Here is a 12,019-nt window from a genome sequence, read left to right as displayed (position 1 = left end):
AGAGGGTAGCACAGCGGTTGACTTCACTGATTTGTCATCTAAGATCTGAATCCAGAACTGGATCAAAATGGAGCAGAGATTTGGCTATTGTATCCTAATCTTGATAAGACATTTGTCTGTGTATGAGCATACACCTATCACAATATAATCAATTAGAAGAAGCATCACTGAAATGGGCTGACATTAATCCAGTGCTGCCCAGTGCTGTAACTTTCCTCCTCTTTCTCCATTCAAGTACAGTTTTCCAAACAGTGAAATATTTCTCCTTGATGAGGTCTCTTGACTCATGCCTCCTCCCTCCTTCAGTAGCATCATATATTCATACACAGTTGTAGCAGACCAGTTTAAAAATGTGGAAATCTTGGAAGATGTTGAGCAGAAGCGATCCCAGAGAAATGTGATTAATAAGTAAAGTATACAGGAGGAGATCAAAGGTAGCTATCATAAATTTAATTTACTACACATCTGTAATTTATCACAACTCTATGCAGAGTGTTCTCATGCCTCTTCATGAGAAAGATTTCTCCTGTTACATCCAGGGGGAAGAGGGAGAACTCAAGCCACCACAGGTTTCTAAAGTGCCATCTCTGTTCATGCTGCTGCTAATGCAAATGCACATCTACATGTACACCCTGTACAAAGTACTGGTACAGCTGGCCACTCCAAAACACAGAACCATCTATCAGAAAACTTCTGTCTAGATTGGGACAAAGGCCCATTAATTCAATATTCATATGCTCACAACAAGACAAGTGAGAGATTTTACCGACAGGTAGAAGCAATATGGAAGAAGAAAAGTCTGAAATAAGCTGCACACACAGAATTTTCTTTCAAATCCTGTCATTTGGCAGCTGACACACATGCACTGTACAATGATTTATATAACTTCAGTATTGTTCAGTTTGTCAGTGTCTTCATCACAGCCACTTTGAGAGTTCCATACGCAACCTTTAAAATCTGCTTCAGGCTGAAACTTGGAGCACAAATGCATAAGGAAGCCAAATAAGAAATAGTTGTTTTAATTTCTAGAAAGTTATTACATACTGCCTCTCTTCTGGAGAATAGAACATGATAAGTTACTTTGAGTACCATATGCATAAATTATTAAGAGAATTTTCTTCTTGTTTAGTCTAAAATTGTAATTATATAAAGCAGATGTTTTGTCATCATCTGCATAACAGAACAATAATTTGTTAAGCATACAGCAACATTACTCCACCAGACAATCAGTAACAAAGAGGTGCTATACAAATAAATATCAGTTGCATAACCAAATGAAATGCAAATTTTAAACTAAGGTTTTCAATAGATAACAAGGAAACAAATGGGGGAAAGTGACAAAGCAAAACAAACAATCAAAACCCACAAAACGAATCCTTTGCTTTTTTTTTTTATTCCACAGTCTGTAAATGTGTAGTGAGAGTCTAGTGATTTAGTTTTATGTACAAAGAGCCCCTTACTGATCATCTCAGCTACCTTTCATTGCTGTATGTTCTGATTCACTGAAATAAATCTGTACTTTATTCTCAGATTCCAGGAGGAACTTAGAAAATCTATTTTTATAACTAGAACTTAAAGAGCTAGGACTTTTGTAATTCAGTGAAGCCAGGTTCGTTTACACCATTTAAAAAACTGCCCCAGTAACTCACTGTGACATTTCTACTTGGCTTTAATGAAGTTTTACATATGGGGTTTTTCTTGATTTTCAATATAGAATTTAATTGATAAGGGAAATAAAATATTATTAGGTAAACTCATTTCAAATGGAGGTATCACTTTCCAAGTGATCAGACCATGTATCTAGTTGACTCACCACAAAGCTTCTATTCATTCATGTTTAATACTGATGTTACACTTTTTGTTGAAGATTTTCAAGATACCACGGAATCTTGAAATCTTATACACAAAAATGTTTGACAGTTAATTGCACCGAAACCGGGCCAGGAGACACTTCAGAGACAGAGTCAGAGAAGTGGGTATTTGCTTTATTCGGCACGCCGGGTGTGTGGGGATCGCTCCTCCAAACACACACACCGGTGCTCCCTACAACACAGTATTATGGGTTAAATTATGAATATCCATCACATTCCTTGGAACAGGTGTGGTTATACAAATTATTTCTTGGAAGTCATTAATATCATTAGCATACGGGCCACGCATGCGTTGTGTGTCCTGGTGGTCGTGCTGAGGAAGGCCTCTCCTCTTCCTTGGGGGTCTTTCTGATGAAGGCCAGTAGTCTTCCTCACAGTGCACTTTTCACCTTTCTCCCTGGGCATGCGTAGTCCTTTGAGGAATGATTCAGCGGTCTCTGAGATGGTCTTTGTCCCTTCTATCTTGACAAGATTAAGGCGAATTCGGTTTCTCAGGTTTTGTAATTAACATCTGCTGTCTGAACTAACATTTGCTGTCTCCCAATAGTTAACTGTGCTTACATGAGTTAGTTATTGACTGCCCCTTCTTCAATCCCCCCTTTTCTTTGGTTATTTGTAATTCTTTACAAATCTCGCATGTCTTTAAAGCAAGTACCTTTTTCTATCTTATTTCTAAGTTTGTGCTTGTGCCACTGAGCATAAGCGTCGCGATTCCAAGTACATAATATCATACAACAATAACTACTAATACAAACACTAAGTAACAATGCAATAACACAAATAGCTATTGCAAACAATTGTTTAAGCCAGGATAAGTTGGGTAACCATGATGTAAGTTTGTCCCATACTTCTTTAAACCCTCAAGAAGTGTCGTCCAAGGTGATCTGATGTAATGTCCATATTGATTGTAATTTTTGACTTAAATGCTTTACATAATCTATTAAGTAGCTTTGCCTTGCCAGAGCTACACTGTCATTGTGAATCACATTTGTTCCATAGGGCCTTCCATACAGAATTTCAAAGGGACTTAATTTTTCTTTGAGCTGTGGTTTTACCTTAATTCTTAGCAAAGCCATGGGCAGAGCCTGATACCAATATAAATTAGTTTCTTGACAAATTTTGTCCAATTGTTGCTTTATTAAGTGATTCATCTTTTCCACTTGTCTACTTGCCTGAGGCCTGTATGGTGTATGTAACTGCCAGTGTATGCCCAGTAGATGACTCACTCCCTGCACCACCTGGGCTACAAGGTGTGATCCTCTGTCAGAATTAATTTCTCTGGATACCCCAAATCGTGGAACAATTTCTTATATTAAAGCTTTAACAACTTCTCTAGCTTTATTTGTCCTACAAGGGAAAGCTTCTGGCCAACCTGAGAAAGTGTCTGTGAGGACTAGAAGGTACTTGTGTCCCCCCTTCCTAGGTAATTTAGAAAAGTCAATTTGCCACATATCCCCTGATAAAACTCCTTTAGTGATAGTTCCTGTGTTTAGCCTAACAGTGGTATTAGGGTTGTTTTTAAGACAGATTTCACAAGTGGAAGTTGTGTCCTCAATTGTTTCCTTTAATTTTGATGCCGTCACTTTGTCCTTCAAACGGTTATATAAAGCATCAACTCCCCAATGTGTCTTAGAATGTTCGCTTTGGATGAATAATTTTAGCAGTTTTCGGGGTATGACAATGAGATCCTTTATTCTAGCCCACTCATCAGATCCTATTTGTCCCTTCCCTTCTTGTATCTAATTTAAATCATCAGTGTCGTATGGTGGGGGTTTTTGACCCATAATGATGTTAGAAGGGATTAGAGCAAGGGCTTGAATTTGATCCCCGCCAACCACTGCCTTTGCTGTTTTGTCTGCCATAACATTTCCCAGTTCATGGATGGTGTTACCCTGGGAGTGTCCTTTACAATGCATTATAGCCACTTTTGAAGGTTTTACCACTGCTTCAAATAACTGTATGATTTCAGTAGCATGCTTGATTTCTTTCTCCTGTGAGGTTAATAAACCCCTTTCTTTCCAGATAGCCCCATGAGCGTCTACCACCCCAAAAGCATACCTTGAATCAGTCCAAATGTTGATAGGTTTTCCTTCGGCTAGCACCAAGGCTCAAGTTAGGGCTATTACCTCAGCCTTTTGAGCTGATGTCCCCACGGGTAATGGTTTTGCCTCAATGACAGCGTCTGTGGTTGTAACTGCATACCCAGCGAGCTGCTTACCATTCTTGACATAACTGCTCCCATCAGTGAACCAGTTTTCCGCATTTTCTAGCGGAGAGTCCTTTAGGTCCGGGCAGCTGGAATAAACTGCCTCCATGGTTTCGATGCAGTCATGTTGTACAGGCTCCTCAGTAGCTTTGCCTTGGAGGTAAGCTGCTGGGTTTAAAATGTTAGTTACTTGGATACTCATGTCCTCCGATTCTGCTAGGACAGCCTGGTATTTGAGAAAGCGAGATGGGGTCAACCAGTGATTTCCTTTCTGTGTGAGCACTGCTGACACTGTGCGAGAGACAAAAAACAGTTATCTGCTGTCCCAGTGTGAACTTGTGAGCTTCTTCTATGTTCAGGATCACAGCTGCCACTGCACGCAGGCAGGCGGGCCATCCTTGGCTGACCACGTCCAGCTGCTTGGAGAAATAAGCCACTGGCCTTTTGTACGGTCCCAGCTTCTGTGCCAAAAGTCCCAGTGCCAGTCCTTGTCTCTCATGTGAGAACAACAGAAAAGGTTTAGTGACATCTGGTATGCCCAATGCTGGAGCTTGCATCAACTCACGTTTCAGAGTTACAAATGCATTATTAGTTTCTGGTGTCCGGCATAAGTGAGTTCCTCCAGTCTCTTTTAGGAGTTGGTATAAAGGTTTCACAATTAGTCTATAGTTGTAGATCCATAATCTACACCATCCTGTCATTCCCAGAAAAGTTCTCAGTTCTTTGGTAGTGGTTGGCCTGGGCATTTGACAAATTGCCTCTTTCCTGTTGTCTCCCAAGGCTCTCTCCCCTCCCGCCAGTTCATACCCTAGATATTTAACTTTCTGGAGGAGTAGCTGAGCCTTTTCAGGAGAGACTCTATATCCACTTAGTCCCAGCAAATTTAAAAGACTTACAGTCCAGTTCTTGCAGTCTTCATGGGTCCTTGTTGCTATTAGTAGGTCATCAACGTACTGCAGAAATGTACCTTCTCCAAGTGGCAGTGTCCAGGCTTCCAGTTCTTGGGATAATTGACCTCCAAATATCGTGGGGCTATTTTTGAATCCTTGGGGCAATACAGTCCATGTGAGCTGACTTTTTCTCCCTGTTTTGGGGTTTTTCCATTCAAAGGCAAAAATTTCCTGACTCTTTTTAGCTAATGGCAGACAAAAGAAAGCGTCTTTTAAATCTAAAACTGAAGACCACACCCAGTCACTTTGTAATTTTGTAAATAAAGTGTAAGGATTGGCTACTATGGGATGCAGTGTTTTTGTTATTGCATTTATTGCCCTCAGGTCCTGGACTAACCAATAACTTCTGTTTGGCTTTTGTACTGGTAGAATTGGGGTGTTGTAGGGGGACCTACACTCTCTCAGCAACCCTTGATCAATAAATTTGGCAATTATTGGTTCTATATCCATTCGTGCTTCATGCCTTAGTGGATATTGTTTGACTGACACCGGCTGTGCCGCTTCTAATAATTCAATAACCACTGGGGAAGCTTGTTTTGATCTTCCCAGGATTTTGACATCCCATACTAGTGGGCTCACTTGATCTGTTATCTCATCATCTATGGGTATTCCTCCTTTTTCAGGGACATTTGCTAAACTTAAGGCCAAAATTAATTTTTCTTCAGGAACCTGTAGTCTCATTCCTTGTTCCGTGAATTCTATTTTTGCTTCTAACCAGGTTAATAGATCTCTGCCTAGCAGGGGTTTAGGCAAGTTTGGAAGATATAGAAATTGGTATATTCCCATCTTTTTGCCTAATGTAAATTTTAAGGGTCTCAAAAAATAGGCTTTCTCAGTTTTCCCTGTAGCCCCAACAACTTGGACATAATCATTACTTACAGGACTCAAAGTCTGATTCAGGACTGAGAATGTGGCTCCAGTATCCACCAAAACTTCCACCTCCCGTTCCCCTAGATTAACTTTGACCAGTGGGTTGGCTAGGAAGGGACCCGCCAGTCCCCATCACTCATGGTACAGCTGTGCTACAGTCACTGGCCCCGGCGGCACTGATGATTGTGGCGCCGGGGTCGCAGCACGGTTCATAGGACAATCTCGTTTCCAGTGCCCAGGCTGACTGCATAACAGACATTGGTCTGAGCCTGGGCGTTGCTGCCTTTGTCCTCTGGGTGGGGCCCTTCTCCCGCCCCTGGGGAATCCTGATCCCCTGACCTGGGCCCCTGCAACTGTGTGGGGCTTTGCCCTGTTTTTATAAACTTCCCATGCTACTGCTAAAAGTTTCTCTAAGTTTCGGTTATCTGGTTCCTTAATCTTTTGCAGTTTTCTACGTATATCTGGTGCTGATTGCCCCATCAATAAGGATATTAACTGTTGCTGCCCAATTTTAGAAGCTGGGTCTAGTGTAGTGTGTCTTCTCATATTATCCCTTAGTTTTTCTATAAGTGTGCCTAGGGATTCAGTGGTTTCGTGAATACTGAATAACAATGACCAGTTAACTGTTTTAGGTATAGCATTTAGAAGCCCCCAGTGTACTAATTTCCTGTATCTAAGAACGGGTATGTTTGTGGATCATTGGGGTCCCAGTGTGGATCTCCTGTAGGAAAAATGTTATCTACATTTCCATGCAATGTCCCAGCCGCTATCTGTTCCTGCACGTGTGTTCTTGCTGTGGATACTACAGCAGCTTTTTCTGTCTCAGTTAATTCTGATAGCATGAGGTCTATATCCTCCCAATCAATATCTTGATTTCTAACAACCAATTCAAACCTCTTTGCTACCTTTTCAGGGTCTTCTCTATACATTCTGGCTGCTTCCCTCCAGGTATCTAAATCCAAAGCTGTAAATGGTGTTTTAACTTTTGTTATTCCCCTGTCTGGCCCCACCACTTTTCTAAGTGGTGCTATGAGCTTCTTTTCTACAGGGGCCTTGCTCCTAGTTCTGGATTATATTCCTGAGCCAGTCTCACTTGTTCCTTCATCCCCACTATCCTCTGAGGATGTTTGGGGCGCTGGGGACATTGTTCCTAATGTTAGGGTGCCACCATTGCGCCCCATTAGCTCCTGGGTTTCCAAGAGATCCTGGTCTCTCTCAGCTTTGAGCTTTAAACACCTTTGCCCAATACTGCATGATGAGCAGCACCTCTTCATGCAGTTTTTTTCCTTTTGCCTCCTTTTCTAAGAGGAGGACCATAGAGTCCTGTGGTGCCAGATGGATGCCACATTGTTTCTGCCGCTCTGGTTTGCGTCTTAAGGCAAAAAAAACATTTGCATAGGAGGTCTCATCCCATTTATTCTCCCTCCTTAAAAATAACATTAATTGCAATAGAGCATTATATCTTAAAGAGCCATTCTCTGGCCATTTTTCACCATCATCCAATCTGTAGAGTGGCCACCACTGATTATTTAATTAGGGTGGTCTTTTTCGTATTCCCTCCAGGCACTTCCCCCAGCTCTTTCCAATGTGCCAGCAAGCATCCTAGTGGACTTTTCCAGGTTATTTCCTTACTTTCTGATGATCCCATTGCCTCTTTTGTCCTTTCTCCCTCTCTTTTCTCTCTTCCACGGCCAAAAACCCCCAAAACCAGGGAACCAACTCCTTCCTTCCACAAAGCCACGCTCTGCCACTCTTGTCTAACACCAAGCTCTCTCCTCCAGCAACTTGGACACTGTCCACTTTTTCTAATAGACAGTACCACTTTCTAATACATGTACACAAAAACTCAAGCTTCACAACTGTTTCCACACAAGGCACGGGATTTCAAAAGGGAAATTAGCTGGGGCTATATTAGAAAAGCGTTGGAGCCTGGGTGTTCTCAATTCAGTAACTAAAATCTTTCTCCTCTAAAATCCTCCCCCCTTCAGATAGTAAGGTTGAATTCCAAACCAATGGTTTATATGATTTATCCTCGTTCACTCTTTGCCAAACGCTTCGCTTTTCTCTGGCCGAGCCCGTCACCAGGGTACAGAACCGCAGATAGAGCTCCTCACTCACTTTGCACTTTGACAGCACGTCTCATCCACTCTCACTCACACAGCAGCAGAATAGCAACAGACAAAACAAAAACAGCAGTACAGTAGTACATGACAGTGGGGTCCAACCCCTTAAAGGTACCTTTCACAGTGGGGTCCAACCCCTGGGGGTCCCACCCCTTTAAAAGTACTTTTCCTCTTACCCAGGACTAATTTTGGGAGACCCAGTCTTCCTTGGGACTTTCAACCCACCCTCAGGGACTCGAACCCTGGACCTGCAGGTATTTCTGTGTTAAAAGGAATAGCAAATACCTTAATTTGGTGCAGATGGTTGCAGATGGTCCTTGTCTGCCCCCGCTGTGAGCCAAAGGACAGCTGAGCTCCCCCTGAAAATTCAGGGTCTCGACTGGGAGGTCTGCTTACCCCTGGATCCAGCAGCCAGGCAGAGAGGGTCCCATCTGGGGTGCCAGATGAATCGCGCCGAAACCGGGCCAGGAGACACTTCAGAGACAGAGAAGTGGGTATTTGCTTTATTCGGCGCGCCGGGTGTGTGGGGATCGCTCCTCCAAACACACACACCGGTGCTCCCTACAACACAGTGTTATGGGTTAAATTATGAATATTCATCACATTCCTTGGAACAGGTGTGGTTATACAAATTATTTCTTGGAAGTCATTAATATCATTAGCATACAGACCACGCATGCGCTGCGTGTTCTGGTGGTCGTGCTGAGGAAGGTTCCTCTTCTTCCTCGGGGGTCTTTCTGATGAAGGCCAGTGTGGGATATGCCCAGCCACTGCCCTGGAGGGATGTCTGCTGAGATAAAAGATTTCGCAATCGCCCAGCAGGACTCCCTGGAAAGATGACTACTTTTGAGTCATGGTGAGGAAAAGTAGACCCACAATCCTTTGGGAGACCCTATGCAGATCATTCTGTAACCCACTGGTCTATCCCAGACCCTCTGTAATCCATTGGTCCCCTTGCTGATCCCCTGTATCCCTATAAAAGAAGACCAATTCGCCTCTGTAGAGGAGAGAGCTCGTCCCTGGCCTCCCTTCGCCGGAGGGGACCCACAATAAAGCTACCTTCGTGCGGAACCAGCCACACGAGCCTTCTCGTCTCTCTCTCTGGTCTGGTTTGGCCTGGAGGCTGCCCTGCAGAGCTGAGCTGGAATCACGAGCTGATATCACTAAAGAGCTGACAGCTTCTGCAAGGGCTCCTCTGCCAGCAGCTGAGAGGAAGACGCCGGGCCTCAGGAAGGCGATTCCTTTCGGGACCATCTCCCCGGACCGGTCATCTCTTCCTGGGTCACAGCCACGGACCCCACCACCAGCTGTAATAGGCCAGTAGTCTTCTTCACAGTGCACTTTTCACCTTTCTCCCTGGGCATGCGTAGTCCTTTGAGGAATGATTCAGCGGTCTCTGAGATGGTCTTTGTCCCTTCTATCTTGACAAGATTAAGGCGAATTCGGTTTCTTAGGTTTTGTAATTAACATCTGCTGTCTGAACTAACATTTGCTGTCTCCCAATAGTTAACTGTGCTTACATGAGTTAGCTGTTGACTGCCCCTTCTTCAACAGCATAACATAAAAAAATAGGATGAAAAATGCACTTTTTTCTTCACACATAGTGAGTTGCAGACTTCTCCTACTGTACAGAATAGACTTTCTCCTGCAGTTGAGATAATACAAATGCTTAAACTAAAACCTTAATTCTCATCATAAAAGAGAAGGGTATGGTTAATACACCGTAAACCAGAGAAAAATATGTTGTCTCATTAGTGGCACTTTGATCAGATTCTTCTGTATTTTCTCATTATAAAAAAGGTCCTCTCCAGAGCAGAGGAAACATCCCCCTTGCCTCCCCACGGCATGCAATTCAAACTCAGCAGTACTCCACACACGTTCGCTCCCCAAGTGCTCCACTGGTAACACAATTGCAGTAATTACGGCATGAGCATGTCCTATGAAACGGATACTAGTTCATTAATTAGAAGATGAACGTAATTGATTATTTCAACAGCAAGGCTAAACACAAGGGTAATCCCACAGAGAGATCTGTAGGGGGAGATCTGTCCAAGGTGTGCCCTTGCCTTTGTTCCTTCTCCCGGGGGGGGGTGGCTGTAAGAGAACTCAGCCTAACGAGGTAATAATTACAGATCACTATTAGTGATAGTTAAGTCATTCATGACCTGTTCCCCTTAGCAAATTGTTCCAGAACCGATGTGTATTTCAGAGGCTGTATTTGCCATTTACAGCCATCAGCCAGACATTTTGACAGACAATTGACACATGGAGGCATTGGCTCTCTCTTCTGATGATGTTCTGGTCAGATAATGCCCAGATTCAATCTCACCTTTGCTGTAGATATGTCACAGTGGCTTGATAAGTGCGTGTTATCATTTCTCCCCTAGTGTGGCAACAGAAATCTTTTGAACAAAGGAAGACTGAGCACTGAGAGTGAGACACCCCTGTTTGTGCCACCTTCCTTATCATTGTCACTGAGCACATAGCTTACCAAAAGGCACGTTGCAGATGAAAATCCCCTTGGGCAACTAGTTAACAGATATGCAAACCAAGCCCCTACATTTTGGCATTCAGACTCTACACACATTCTCAAATGCCATTCTGTGTTGGCTGGCAAACCCCTAATTAGGACCACCAAAGGCTTAATTACAGCAATGGCTTAAACCAGTCCATTCGTGGTTTTAAAAAATGCAGTACTTTTTGTGGAAACACCAAGCCAGCACTGCCAAACTGGAGCAATCATGTCCTTCTTTCTCTCTTGCCTTGTCAGAGGCTGATTTAAGGGTTATTTCATCTGGCTTAATTCAAACACAGTATTCAGTCCAGATTGTGGTTGACCACATATGTGTGTACTAGAGGAGGAGGAAAACCAAGAAGCTTTTCCTTACCTCATTGCATTCCTAGTTATCTCTTACCCTTGGCAGCCATCAGCTCTTGGCAGCCCTCCATGTCCCCTGAGCACAGAAACAGGTCCAGTCTTGTGCTGGCAGCAGAGGCACCAACACCACTGTGGAGGGCAAGGGCAATGACAGAGTCTCTTTCCACCTTTCACATGGTAAAAAGCAGCCAGCTCATACTGGAGAACAGTATGTACCACATCTTTTCAGATGAAGGTGCTCCCTTTTACAATTGTTGCCTAGTGAACCAGCCAGAATTCATCCAGAAACTTACCAAGAGGGGCTGGGGGCTGAAGTTACCGGTTAAACCCTGGGCTGTTGTAAGTCAGTATGAGGGCACTTATCTCCATAAATATATGCTGATGGATGTGTATTGAGGATTCTCTCTGTAACCTTGCCTGAAATGATTAAATCAATACAGATTCTTTGATATGGACACTGTAGACAATAACAATATTAGTCTCAATAAAATGATACTGAGAGGAGAAGTCCTTTTCAGTTTCTTTATTTGATTAAAGTGTTTCTGGCTCAATGTCTCCTGCACAGTATCCCATGATGTAATTGAATAACGAGATTGAAACAGAAAGCTGTTTCTAAGTAAGGGAATACTTCACTGGGGCTTTTGTTCTTATTTAGTACGGTTTAACAATCCCTTCCATTCACTGAACATGGATGCCTGAGAAACCTGGAATACCCACTATGCTTGGGCATGGCTTTAATCCCTAGTCCATCGTGTTTGGAAGCATATTTGTACTGGATAAGAATCTGAAATGGTAAAAGTAAGCACTTAGGTCAAATTCTTCTCTTCCTCAGAAACACACATTAACTCCTGAATATTTGTAAGTGCCAATGGGAAAAAAATCTCTTAGTCTTTTTTTATTGTGTAAAGAAGTCAAAGAAAAACATTTGACAGCAGGTGTGCTGCTCACTGTTGAATTCTAAATGTCACTATTGGATTTTTTTTCTTTCTTATATAGTCTGCTTTGTTCAGGACAACTGATAATAGCAGTGAAAAAAAAAGCAGAACTTCCTCAGTTTTAAACACCACCCTGTTGAATTAGATTAATATTGAATGTTTATTAAATAAACTGACAGCATAGAC

The 12,019-nt window shown here is 42.8% G+C and overlaps 1 long non-coding RNA gene across 1 annotated transcript; it reads right to left on the bottom strand.

Annotated features, from left to right (window-relative positions):
- Positions 1–1,964: 1,964 nt before the first annotated feature.
- On the bottom strand, positions 1,965–9,563 carry LOC121659224. Its single transcript, XR_006014214.1, has 2 exons — positions 9,369–9,563; positions 1,965–2,260 (listed from the first exon to the last, which is right to left on the bottom strand). It is a non-coding gene; the product is annotated as an uncharacterized LOC121659224 (long non-coding RNA).
- Positions 9,564–12,019: the final 2,456 nt, after the last annotated feature.

This window comes from Corvus kubaryi, unplaced genomic scaffold (assembly GCF_017639235.1).
Source record: "Corvus kubaryi isolate FWS band 111438036 unplaced genomic scaffold, C.kubaryi_AGA036_p1.0 split3-73, whole genome shotgun sequence".
Lineage (NCBI taxonomy): Eukaryota > Metazoa > Chordata > Aves > Passeriformes > Corvidae > Corvus > Corvus kubaryi.
Note: the sequence above shows the minus strand (reverse complement) of the source record. Positions and strands in the feature narration are given on the sequence as shown.